General features: G+C 40.0%; 1 protein-coding gene and 1 long non-coding RNA gene across 14 annotated transcripts in view; one reads left to right on the top strand and one right to left on the bottom strand.

Moving 5' to 3' along the window:
• LOC126920496 (uncharacterized) overlaps positions 1-14,274 on the bottom strand; it is a 215,230-nt gene that overhangs the window by 122,022 nt on the left and 78,934 nt on the right. The window lies entirely within an intron of this gene.
• The window catches only part of LOC126920482 (probable serine/threonine-protein kinase yakA), a 383,981-nt gene continuing 372,867 nt past the window's right edge, over positions 3,161-14,274 (top strand). For 6 of the 13 annotated variants that reach the window (XM_050730941.1, XM_050730940.1, XM_050730933.1 and 3 more), the window contains exon 1: positions 3,164-4,068. The gene's annotated coding sequence lies outside the window, so the exon portion shown is untranslated. Of the gene's footprint in view, positions 4,069-4,127; positions 4,521-14,274 lie in introns of those variants that run through there. The other 7 variants (XM_050730928.1, XM_050730929.1, XM_050730930.1 and 4 more) reach the window with 3 other exon arrangements.

Raw genomic sequence — 14,274 nt, 5'->3', positions numbered from 1 at the left:
GCAGATAAATTTCACCGTGTGATGGTGCTTCAAATAGGGGTTCCTCGTATTTTCGGCAACGCGGTGTCACTCTAAGGAAAAAGAAGCGACGGACACTAAGAGTGAGAAAGATGCCAGCGGACTGGTTGCAGAGCAGAAAAGAAGGAATAGAAGCTAGAGTAATGTAGCGAGTCAGCAGTTTTTGTTAAAAATTTATTCGGTTCAGTTTCATGAGAAATATCACCTTGTACCCCCTCGACGTTCCGTATCACACCTCAGCGGCTGCCTCCGGCCCCACTCTTCAGTCTTGCGTTCCACAATCCACCCTCCATTCGGCGTTTTCTTCTTCTATCTCCTCTCTTTCTAACTTTTATGTACACGTAAGTACGTATACCTGACTTGCTACGATATATCTACCGCCGCTAGAACGGGCTATTCATTTTTCAACGGTGCGAGAATATTCGATACGCATTGCCCCGGAACGATTTCGACAGAATTAAACGTAGATAACTGTGTTCTCAAAAATTACATTTGATGCAACGGTTTTACGATTGATGATCCAACGCACGACTAATAGGACATATTGTCATTTTTTATCGAGAGCCGATGGATATTAAGATAACGTGTTTCAAATGCAACGCGTTGGATTTTCGTATTTTGGAAACGGAAAGTACGTTTATATGTAGGTAGCAGAATGCTTGGCTTATCAGAGTCTGTGAGGCGAGAATGGTGCGCTTCCGCTTCCGCCTTGTCGTTCGTATCGAGAATCCCTGAAGAAAGAGTTTCGAACCGGAGGTAAAATTCGAGTTTTATCCACTATTTATCGAGATTATAATAGTCTACGTAGATAGGGATGCTATTAACGACTATCAATAATTGATCGATACTTATTGAAATATCAATAATATTGTTAAGATGACAGTAACTGAAGTAGAGCGACACGTAACATACTTTATCACTCAGTCTCTTTTTCCTAATCAAACTTTATTCTTATATCAGAAATTTTTCTCATCGTAGAAGTTAATTCTTCGACATCGAAGAAAAAGTTTCTCGATATCATCGATATGTATTGATATTGTTATTAATAGCAACATTTCTAATTAGTGAGCATTTTAAGAAACAAATGAGAATTCGTATTATGCAGCTGTTAGTTCCTTTTTCAGTAACAAGAGCGAGGAGGCAAAATATAAAATGAAAGTGAACCGAAGAACGAATCGTAACAATGGGTCGTGATAAGTTTGTGTACGTAAAGTGTACGTGCAATGTACTGTCAGAGATATTCGTGCAAACGATATGCACGGTCCTTCTGTATCAGACACCAGGATCTTTTCCTGCTGTGAACCGTAGCATACAGAGGCCGTCGGTGTTGATCTAAAGAATTTTCTACGGATCTCACTCGTTGCCTCCCTCGTACATTGTCACCTTGCCCCCTTCTTTCCTGTATGCCAGGAGAATGAGATTCAGCAGGTGTATAGTATGCGCCAGAAGTTCCTTCATCTTTTCTTTTTTCGTTTCGAAAATGCGCTTACTTACTTTGTTACTCGATGCATTTTCACGTAGCGTCAATAGGAAATCAAGCGTGACGTGTGAAAGTGATCTCTATCGAAGCGACGCTGTAGTACGATCGCTACATGGAAGAACCGGTAACGAAGAAAAGGATCGATTGTGAACTGTGAATCATCTCGCAACATCGTGATTTTTTTGTCAGCATGTCGTTCTTGCGTATATATGTATGATACTTATACAACTGGTGTATCTGTGCGAATGTTACGCGGTGGTCCAGGTCTATCGTATCTAAGAATCTCGTTGCTCGCAGTGGCACATTCAAAGAGCATTGCTATGGAATATAAGGAATTTTCCTTCGGATCTTACTACCCCTTACTTGTTTTTTCTTTGGTCGATCCTTCTCTTGCTCCGTTTTTTTTTCTTGAGCGCGAGCGCATGGAGAAACAAGATTACGCTGAGGTATAGTACATGCGTTGGAAGTTCTGTTTCCTAGAGGCACAAACGAGAGGAGGAGAGAGAGAGAGAGACAGAGAGAGACAGAGAGAGACAGAGAGAAAGACGGGAGAGCAAAGAAAAAGTAAGAAAGAGAGATCGACTAACCCCCTTTCACCCGCGGCGAGCGTGATAGTCAGTGGGCGATGAGCGACCAAACCTAACCTAACTCCGTTGCCGGTTCTCTACCAGGGTAAGCAGTAAGCAGGCTGGGTCGCCAGGCGACGTTGGAGAGAAAGAGATAAACTAATAAAGAGTGTGGGTGGTGGGGACTAGATCGGCGCATGCGCGCCAACGATGCTTATTGAGCCATGGAGAGGGGCGGTTGGTGCCTCATCGTCGGCGGCGGTGGCGGCGGCGGCGGCGGCGGCGGCGGCGGCGGCAGCGGCAGCGGCGGCGGCAGCGGCAGCGGCAACGGTGGTGGCGGTGACGGCGACGTGGCATGGTATACGGCCGCATGGGTGCAGCGAGGGGTGAGACGGGTAGCATATTATGCGGAGGAGGGGATCATGGCTCCTCGTAGTCGGAGAAAGGAGAGAAAAGGAAGATAAACGATGGTGAAACAGAGACAAAAGGGGAACGAACGAGACAGAGGGAGAGAGAATGAGAGAGAAGGAGAACGAGACGGTGTGTGTCACGAAAGTTCGTACGTACGATCAAGCGAGACGAAGCCGGGTGATCCAACGAAGATAGGGTGAGAATGATAAAGCGAGGGGCTAACGGAAAGGGGAGTGGAACAGTGAGAGAGAAAGCTTTAGGGGGTTGAAATTAGTGAGAGGGTGCATAGTTGTGCGATAGATGGTAGAAAGAGAAAGAAAGAAAACATAAATCTATTGCATATTAGACGAAGAACGAGAGGGACGAAATGTTGGAGAAAGAGAAGCTACGAAATGATGGTCGAGTGTGTGAATCGTGCAAGACCGTAGGTGTGATTAAGCGAGATAGACGGAGGGGAATACAGTATAACGAATGAAATAGAAGGAGAAAGCGAAGGGAGAGAAGGAGAGAGAGAGAGAGGGAGGGAGGGAGAGAGAGAGAGAGAGAGAGAGAGAGAGAGAGAGAAGTAGGAGAAGTAGGTTTGTGTTGTGTGGTATGGAAAAGAGCGAGAAAGGTAGAAGGCGGGCAAGTAGTAGTAGAGGAGTGGTGGGACAGACGAGGTGGGAGCGAAAGGGGCAGGGTAGAGGGGAAGGGGAGGGGAAGAGGGGGCGCTGGCATCGGACAGTCGGTGTCGCGCCAGGCCCCCGCTAGCGGCTAGCCAAGCAAGCAGCAAGCAGTCGCAATCCCGTCGCCTAACCAGCATTGCTCGCCTTACCTTTTCACCCTCTTACAAAATCGCATTCGAGGCTTCCGTCAGCTGCATATATCTGCCCCATTTCATCAACCGGTCCCTCCGACGTCGTCCGTCGTTGCACGTCGTCGCCATTGCCGCCGCCACCGCCGCCGTTGCCGCTGCTGCTACTGCCGTCGTCATCGTCGAACACGCAGTACGTCGTCGTTATTGCTCTCGCAATCGTCGTTTAGTCGCGCGTGGTTTCTTAGCAGCGGCCGTACTGAAGGGAAAAGCGCGAGCGAATATATAAAAAATATACGGAATTCTTTTGTGATCGAGTAAGCCGATTATGAGTTGGAACAGTGCAGCAGTTCACAGCAAGCACGCATCATCCGGGCCAACGTTGTTCAAGTGAGAAAACAAGTTTTCGTGGTTTTTGGTGTCGCGAGATCCGGCTGATCGACCGGAACTGTATGGTGAGAGTAGTAAAACGGAAAGTACCTTTTTCGCCGTTTCTTCTATCTTTAGTGAGGAAGAGAGCAAGTGCAGCGTCCTTAAAAGCTATTAAATTCGCAGATCGTATGTTACACGTTCAAAGGACAAGCCGTGTCATTGTTGATATAAGTGCTAACAAATAAGATATATATATATACATATCTTATATATATATGTATCTACTATTGGTGTGTTGTTCGTTACCACAGTGAGAAGTTGTAAACTTCAGAAGAACCAACGAGAAGGCTCGCCGACCGCCTAACCTGTCACGGTGACCGACATCACGGCGAGATCGCGGCTGATACCTCCGCGTGTTCCGGCGCAAGGTAGTACAGAGCTCTCTCTATTTTACGATACATATGTATGTGTACGCGTACATCTATATACATATGTTCGTATATACGTGCAGCTATAGAGCAATAAGTCGTACACGCCATTGCCCGCGCGTGGGCGCTGTGCTGTATGCATTTGGACATATATTACGGTTCACGTCGTCATGCCAATGACGTCATCGTTTCCGTAATTGCGTTTTTACGCCGTTGCGGAAACGATGATGTTACTGTTTCCGTTGTTTATGCTATTCAAGAGTACGTAGATTACTTAACGAAATTCATTTTACACGTTCCTCATGTCCGAGCGTTCATTCTGCTTATCGTGTTTCGATTCATTCGAATTAAAGCTGAAATCGGCAGCTGACTTGATCATTGCTCCATATTGCACGGGTTTTCGTTCGCCATACGGAGACGGTTGTTGTCATACGAAACATAACCTTCGAGCTGTAGGTATATTTGTAATTATCGAAATACGCGCGTGCGTTATCGCTGTTTTCTTCGTTACCATTGCGACGCAGAAAAAAACGCGCGCAAGTTTGTGTGTGTTACAATTCTTAGTTTTAAACGTGAAATGATAGACAGGCATTTTGATCTGTCACGTTTTGGTCTGTGACGAATCATATATTGACAATCGTTTTAATCGTTCCATTGTACATAAGTATTTTGCAAAATATATGAATTGAAGCCGTGTAATGCGCGTTACGTGCGTAAATGTGAGTCGACCGATTAACCACGTGTCATTAATTCCTCGTTTCTTCACGCTGTCGAAGTACGAGATTTATTTATTCAAAGTAACGGTTACTAGCGCGGCAAATTTTATTTGATCATATTTCGATGATGTCAATTCGGTTTTTTTTTTATTATTATTTTAATACTGGAACTACCAAGAATTTCTTGCACCATAATACCAATGGATCGATGAAAAGTTACAAGTTGTAGACTTTTCTTTTATAATTTTACAATTTTAATCAAATTCAATGGTATAATTAATTAATTTGTAATTCATAAAGCGTGCTTGTAAAAGTTAATTTCTCTCATTATCAAATTTGCCAACTTCTCACTTATGACTTGTAAAATTTAATTAATAATGCTAGTTCAGTTATGCAATAGAAATTTTATATATCTATAATGCTTCATTTTTTGGAGGTTTGAATGTTCCGGTAAAGTATATCGACGAAAGCTGGTTTCTTTTCTTGCTGTGATTTCTTTTTAAGAGTTTTATCCGTTAGTCGACGGTAGTTCTAGTATTAAATTAACGCATAGTTTGTCATTTTTGTCGCCTTCGTAACGAGAATAGTACGTATATAATTTAATGTTCCGGTGTTCGCGATCTTTGACAAAAGTGTTCGATGATGTAATTCCGTGAAATAATTCTTCCGTGGACAAAAATATTCCCGTGGACGTAGATAAGTTCGAAGCTTGATTACCGATGTAGATGCATCACCTGTGCCATGCACGTTTTTAAAACAAGATAACGTGATGCGTGAGAAAAGCACTCGCGAAACTCGTTACTTTAGATCTATATAAGTATCTAGTTGGTGGCTGTGATAAATATTCTGATCACAATTTTTTTCACAAACAATATGTAAAACGCTGTTTGACCACTTTTCATGGCATTTTCATCGCCATAATCGTACATAATCATTTCTCTATTAGAATTACAATATTTTTTGAATATACCTTCCTGTAAACTATTCTGAATTTCTGAGAAGCATGGACTACCAATCAAGCTCAATTATATTTATATTTCATAAATATTTAGCTGTGTGGCAATTGACGGATGAAATAATCTACGTGCGATTAAAAATTTAGGTAGATTATTTTCTTAGGTAAATGAGTAACCGGTTTAACTTTGAAAAGTGTTTCGGTTGTATAAGACACGGAGGCACTTCGACCCCCTCGCATTCCAGTAGAAACAGGTATATGACCTGTTATCCTCAGATATAATCTTACTTTTTCAAGATACTGGACTTTCGAAAATCGCTCGTGTTATACCGACGTTTTTCTAAGTTATTTTATCACTTGTGTGTTTACTTCCAAATGTGTAGGAGACAATTATATTTCGCGAATGTTTCACTTGCACTACTGGATATAAGTTTGAGACCAAACATGCAATTGGATATCTTGTGCAAGTTTCTTTAAATCGGGAAGAAAGATATCGTTTGTTTTATTTATATCAGTTGTATATCTTACGTATCCTGTAATTAATGTCCTATTCTGTTTCTAGATTCTTAGATATAGTTTCTGTCAATTTAATTAATAGTATATCTTCCTTTATTTTCAAAGAAATAATTACATCAAAATTCTATTAAGACTACAATATTATTAGCTTTTGCAATGCTTCATCTTAAACATTTTTCCTTTTAATCATAATAATAATAATAATAATAATAATCATAATAGTAATAATAACAATAATAATAATAAATTCCATCATGTTGATTATGCACTTGAAAATCGTTTGTACGAATTGGTGGATTTGCCAATTGAATAATGTGCATTGTTTCTTATATATTTGTTTGTATTGTTCTCTCATTCACTTTAAATACTTCAATAAAGAAGTTAATCACGATACGAAACGATTTTTGCAGCGTTATTTTATGTGTAAATGAATGGGACATATAGCTGTTTACTGATGAGGATTATGGTCTCAAATTTATACTGTGTGTAGTGTACGGCATTATAAGATCATTGCTTAAACAAGATTGCTTCAGGATAGTTGTTGGATTTGAGAAAAACTCAACTTTTTTATTAACCTGTTTGAAACTAGATTCAACGTGCTAACAAGTTTGTAATATATGTTAAGTTTTCTTTAATTACTTCCTGCTTGTTCTTGAAGTCATCGGAATATTTCAATTGTAACGCCACAAATATTTTAAAATATTAAAAATGCTTTCGATATTATGCATTTTGTGACCATTAGCTTGTAGAATTTTCTCTTTGATGACATTACACATAAGGTGTTAACGCGTATAAAATTAATCTCATATTAAATGCTAAATAGGCTAAATAACGGGAAATGATACGACGATAGTCGAACAATAAAATGGATATGAAGTTTTTGGGTAATAAATGGATGTTCTACTGCACCTTCGATAATCGGAGGATTAATTAACGGAATACAAGGCGAATAGATAAATGATATTCCCGTAATAGGACATAATGGAAGGCAAATTTCTACGTGGCGTAAGGATGTCGAACGAATTGATGTGTAAGTGTGTGGAGTGCATCCTACACGTATCGGTGTGCGTGGCCTAACGCATCGAATTACAGTACCTTCGTGGGCGTGTCCCACTAACATTCCGACCTCGGTGTCTTTTATCTTATTGAGTCTTACTACATACTACTCCGTGCCGCGAACCCTTTTTAAAACGTGATGTCCTTGTTTACGACGATCGCAGGAAGTCACACCTATGGCGTTGTCGTGTAGGCTGTACGCGTGTCGGAGGATCGTTGCAGATCGAAACGAGCATGTAATAGGAAGAGTAATAGGATGAGTAATAGGATGCAAACTGCTCTGCGCTTATGGCTGGAACAATCGTTGCGCCGCGTCGCGTCATTTCTTTATATCCGTGCTTCTGATTTGCTACTTACAGTTCAGTTTGTTTTAGATGCTTGAATGATGTTAAAAACAACTCAGTTGATTGACGATTCGACTAGAATTGAAATTGAGCTAGAACCCGTGTCAGTTGTTCATATAGTACCCTAAAAACACTGGAGTTCGTTCTGATTATTTAGAACTACCTTAGAGTTACTGGCAATCAATACTAGAAATCTGGATTCTGTTCCGACTCTTCTTCCTTCTTCCTTATTCTCAAGTATCGTATATGTATCTAGGATATTTTTATTCCAATGTTGTACACCTACGGTTATATACACACACTGTTTAAGTACATAATACAACATATCAATTTATGTAATTTTTATGAATTTGATTGCTTTGGTAGTACTTAAAGGAATTTCATTTTTTTTGGTCGGCTTCAAGTATATCCACAAATAAATGATAGACATTTTTGAGTCGTTTTTTCTGATACACCTTGGCAGTTAGGTTGATAGTGTCGACACATATTTGCAGTGCAGGAATTTTATCTTCGTTACGTCTCCACTATCTTCGCTGCGCACGTTGATGATTATGGCACGGTAATTTTTACTCATAAATTGATAAGCGATGCACTTGTGTTAAACGTATTTATTACACACAGTAAAATATTTGTATTTTCTTATCTGAACAAATTGTTGAATTGCATAAAGCGTATCACTAACTCTTACTATTCCATATTTCAGAGATATTATCTGTTTCATTGTTATCTTCCGTTCTGATTATCGTGTTTGCCGTAGGTGAAGATAGTTCAAACTATTGTTCAATTCTCCCTGCAGGAAGATTTAAAAATAGATATCATGTATTTGCTATTCTATTATGAATTTCATTTTATCATTTATCAGAATTACCAAGTTTCAATATATGTATTTGAATGTAGTTGTCGTGCAGCCCTGTATCTTTTTAGTAAAAACAAACAAATCGTAAAAACAAAATATTTATGATGCACCATTTTAATACATTTGGTAGTTTAGCGTTAGAAGGAAATTTCCAACGGAGATGATTGTGAATAGTTCTTCTAGAATCGGTAGGAATTACCCCATGACATCATCGTTCGTGATCACGATTCACGATACTAAGATACAAGAAGCGAAATACATAGAAGTAAAGATAGAGAGGGAGAAAGACAGAGTAACCGGTGTGTTATGGATTGTGTGACGTAACTGAGTCGAAATTATCTTGGTTAATAGTGTGTCAGAAGTTCTAGTTCCCCGCGAGCCGCTCGGCTCCGTACGTTTTCACGTTTTTGTCACGCTTTTACGGTAAAACCGTTCCCGAAAATAAAACACAGAAATTGTGTATAGAGTTACAAACGCGGTAGGGATCCCCGGCGAGGAACTTCTATTTATACCATTTCGTGTTGGTCGTGTGCCAAACAGAAAATCACATTTATATCAAATGTCGTTAATTTACAATCTCCACAAAACATCCGTGGACGAATTTTCGTTGGGTCGTGGCTGTGCAGGATCTATACGTAGTTGGCCCACGAAGTCGTAAATCGTTTCACAGATCGCCCGGTCGGTTACACGCGACGCCACGACGTGGCGTAAGGCGTAAGATATATGTCCTTCTAATCACGGTATTTCTGCCTCCGTGTAGTCGCGCGACTCTTCTAGGACAACATAATCACCACAATTCCGCGGTCGGTACGGAAAACTTATCGACGCCCGGTCGATCGATAACGCGGGAAGGCCATCTAGATTACGAACTCTCTACGTCCGACAAAATTTCGTTTTCGTGCAATATATATATATATATATATATATATATATATATATATATATATATATGCATAGAGATGCTCGCGCACCAGTTGCATCTATGTGAACTCTGAAAGCGTACGAAAAAAAAGACGTGCGCGATAACAAGAATCATCGTAGTCGTGTGACGCGGTGAAAGTGAGGATATAGAAGCAGATACGTTGTGAGCGTATAACGTTGCATGCGCTTATTAGAAACTCATCAAAGAAAGTCGATGGGGAGGGAACAGGAAGAGGTAGTGGCGCGCGCAAGAAGTACACTTGCGAACGACAACGCAATTCGTGAGACATGGCATCGCTTTGCGTTAAAGGACAGGCGAGTCGTCGAGGCTGAAAGCACAAAGGGGGTAAGGAACAACGACAAGGGACGAACGTAAAGCGCAGGATGTATCAAAAACTTCAGAAGTATGTAATACTCGTCAAAACGAGCAAATTAGCGGTAGCAGGCGGGGGTTCAGGTATCACTAGCTCCGCAATTATAAGACATTTTTATATCGTTCGTTTAATATGACTTCCGTTCGACAAGGGTTTCGACGCGTTTCCTCATAAAAGTATCGTTGAAAGATCACTAGCTTTCCCCTTATCTTTCGATAATAGATGATAATCTTCGATTCATTGTGTCAATTTATTCAACGATTAACCGGTTTACTGTACGCCATATTTTTTTAAATGGCGTGGCGGACAATACGATAGTTCGTTAGACTATTACAGGCTCATAGTTGAAATTTTCTTACAACTTCGGAACAAATGATACCTAGATCCACGTTTAATAATGTATTTTTCCTTCTTTTGACGAGCATCAGACGCCTCTGAAGTCTGACCACAATTTTTTGGAACACCCTGTATATATGTAGTATATAACGCGTTGCCAACGTTAACGACGAAAAAGAGAAAGGGAGAGAAAGCTCGAAGCCTTAAGGTCGATTTTAGTGTCTGTCCCTGAACATTTCTGGGCATCGCGTATATGTGTAGGCGGGGTGGGTGTGCCTCGTTTTAATTTTAGTCCCGTGACAGCCTGCTCCCGCGAGGGAGAGATAGGTGGCGTTGACCCGCCAACGTAACCTACAAATATTTCTCTCTCTCTCTCTCTCTCTCTCTCTCTCTCTCTCTCCTGTCATCAAGCCCGATCTATCGGTGTCCCTTTCTCTCCGGACCACTGGCGCGCATATGCCTCGAGCGATACATCAACGAAAATCCACGGGCGTTCTTACGTTCCCCTTTTTCGGACGCTTGAACGAACTTATAGTCTTACTACATTCCTTTCTCTCTCTTTTCAACCGAATCTTCACGTGTATCTCGGTCTGCGTCCCTCTTTTTCCTCGTGGCTGACCTATCTCTTCGCGTTACGTGTAGAGACCAATCGAAAAATTGCATATTATGGAGATGTATTTTTATTTTACGTTTGGGATGTATGTACCTGTTTATTTTCAAAGCGCTATGAAACATAGTTCTATACGCTGTTGTTTCTCTTGTGATTTAAAAAATTGGGCTGTTGCGTGAAAAATTCAGTAGTATTATATGGCTAGATGTTTGTCGCTTACAAAATTACGTATTATGTGTACTTTTCTATTTTTTTCGCTTACTTCTCCAAAAGATCTAGTAGTTATATGTATGTATATATTTTCCCCCTTATTTCCCTGTTGTAAATTTAGTTATTTTTTTCCCTTTAAGTATAATTGAAGTATAATACTAAACTAATAATACTAATAATAAGCTCATAGTATAATTCAAGTAGAATTTTTAATAAAATTATTATTTCAATTTGCGTTACTTTAGAGAAATCAACTAAAAAATTCCTTAACGAGTTATCCATAGGTTCGTATTCCTAAAGCTATGTATGTATATTTCAAGTTCGTAATAAATTTTGTCCCTAGCGATGCTATGTTTTTCGACGTAGCTTCAGAGCAGAAAAAAGGGAGTTGATAGGGGTGGAGGTGGAAAACGGTCGGGTTGTTTTTAATTTAAAAGCGGGCCGATCGTAATTCTGTTTTCCTACCGAACTAGCCGGGGCTGATGGTACATTCATTGCGATAGAATTTGATTTCGCAGAAAACGATAAATATTCAAGGGCACAGGGTCGAAACGCGCTCGCCTAGCTGGGTCGTTGCGCGCACGCGTGCATACGCCTGTGCAGAATGTTCCCATGTGGAATTTCATCGTTGAGAGCATTTTGCTGTGACGGTACACGTATAGCGGCCGACTTCTCGACAATGAGTCAGAATGAATGATTTGCAAGCGTTGAAATGCATGAACGAGCAAGCCGAGCGCGACGTCCGATTGGACGACTGCCTCTCCGTAGTCGCGCCCTCGCCATCCTGCACGAATTTATGGCTTCAAAGCGTCCCGATGCATCTACTCTGTGGCGTCAAATTGCTTTCCAGCGGTTTTTTACCACCCCTCCACGTCCTTGTATATTGCGACAGTTTTATGTTTTATCTAATTATATTTTCCCAACCGACGATAGTTTGGTCAGGGCTGGGAGATGTGTACATTAACTTTTCTACTTTTTCACCCCTTCTTTCTACGATTTTGTTATAGGCTCGAATATTTGTCTCATCTGCAAATTATTTCTCGTTTTTCAACCTTTCGCTGTTGCCACTTTTTCATTTTTATTTCTATCGCCTTTCATCTTTCAAGCGGTGAAAGACCTGGCATAGAAGAAAATAATAAAATTACATAAATAACTCTAATACAATGTCCGCGCATCTCTACCTAAACAAAAAATTTAATCTATCAGCCATATCCTTTAGCGTATTACAATGACAAGGTCGATCGTAAAATTCAGTAAGCAATCGCGTTAAGAAAATAGTAGAAAACTCAGGAACGATGTATCTCGTGACCCGTGCTGCCACGTAGTAAAATTGAAATTAGTGTAACGTGTTTCGTGGGCTGCCAATTCGACAAGAGAAACAGGTACCTATCGAAAGAATGGATTCGGTGTGAGGAAAGGTGCCTCGGTACATTAGCGAAAGCATACGCATCGCGACGAGTCTCAACGTATCGTAGTATCATTTTGACCAAGTTCGACGACGGAATCACCGTACCCCTCGACTGTTTCGGTAGGAATAGCCGTGTAATTACGCAGCGAATATTTGCCGTCGGAACGAGTTTCTATGCGCCGACCGCTTTTTCCAACAGAAAGCGACATCCTATCCACCCTATTCACTTTCGGAATCGAATCAGAGAATGGGAGAAATTACTGAGAATCTCTTTTGTCTATGATACGGAACACGTTTTAGGAATTATAAGGAAACGAAAATATGGTTTTCTCTTTAGCAACGGATGCCTAATTACGCGGAAGACAAATTAAAATGCGAGCTTGTTCAGAGAGGAGTACATTTTTAGCAAAGGAAAATTTTCTTGGAAAATCGGTAATGTCCTCATTTGCGAGTCAATTTTGCTTAAACATTCGACAAATTGTATAGAGTGTCTGGTCATCTTTATCCTCGATATTTTTCAACTGCATTCTCTTTAGCTTGAATGTCATTGATGGTGCGAGTTGCTGTCTAAATATTGTGCGGGTTAAAAAAATAAATACAAAACATGTGTTAGAATCGATAGATATATGTTTTTAGCAGAAGTTTATTGGGGAAAGTTAAGAAATCACAAACCATATAGCACAAACGTTAATAGAATAATAGATATATTTACTCACATTTTCTACTTTTATATATTAAAAAACCAGAAATAACTCGTTAAAAAATGGGGGAAAAATATATTATGATAAGAGATCGATAATAAATTATAAATAAATTGCTTCATTTCGATCCGTTCGAAGAACTTGCGATTTATTTATAAGATGACGTGATAATGGGATTAAAAGTCGATAAAGACATATTCGTTTTGGGTCAGTTTTAATTTTCATACATAAATACGTAAATACATAATTTATTTTTTACTGAAAGGAAATGACTCGCAAAGATAGGCGTGGGTAATTCATAAGTAAAGTAATTACTAAATTTGGGAAATTGGAAATCTGACTGACAGTTTATTAGTTTTCCCGAATTATATCCGAACAATCACACGCTGACAGACGCATTTTTCTTCGAAGGAATTTACCGCGATATTTGCTCATGAACAAATACAAATTCGAAGGGTAGAGATAATTCTCCAGAGTTTACCGGTATTTCACGAAATGTGCGGTAACTTGTTAATTCATAGGCACTTAAATTCCGAAAATGTGGGTGTAAAACGGAGCGTGATCGCGCGTGTGCGTGCCACCCACGACGTACATTACCGCTCAAAAGTATCTGGACGCTCGATTGCCTTTGTCAGTATACGTAAGACGAGAGATTTTTCCTCAGAAGCCAAAGTGATTTTTTCAATGATTTTTTCTAAGTATATAAACCACATCGGGGAATATATTGCAGTAGATACTTAAATTCTCAAGACTCTATTCGATAACTGCTTTGGTGCGAGCAGACGGTAACATATTTAACTAAAAAAATGAAGCAAATTATTTCAAGCAGGGGAAAAATGACGAATCGATTATCGCTGATTAATCGTAATATGTTGTTGCTAAGTTTTCAACTGGAGTTTATAATGTTTATTATGAGTAAAAATTCATATAATAATTGGAATTTATACAGTCTGCTAACTCTATAAGGACTCGTTAAGTACCGATAATCGTTTAAATTTACGTATTGTCGCCAGAAATTCGCCGAAAGCGTCTAGATATTTATGAACGGTAGTGTACACACATAGACGCAGACATAGGTGAAATGGTGTAGGTTCGAACCGATGCCCGCGAATCGCCGATCAATATCGCCATTGTTTTCCATTCAGCTGATAATACCGGCGGCTTTTGGAGTATGGCGTTCGGTCTTATTGTAGAAGTTGGCTC

The sequence above is a fragment of the Bombus affinis genome, chromosome 9 (genome assembly GCF_024516045.1).
Source record: "Bombus affinis isolate iyBomAffi1 chromosome 9, iyBomAffi1.2, whole genome shotgun sequence".
Lineage (NCBI taxonomy): Eukaryota > Metazoa > Arthropoda > Insecta > Hymenoptera > Apidae > Bombus > Bombus affinis.
The sequence above is the reverse complement of the archived record's forward strand: the minus strand, read 5'-3'. Positions and strand labels throughout refer to the sequence as shown.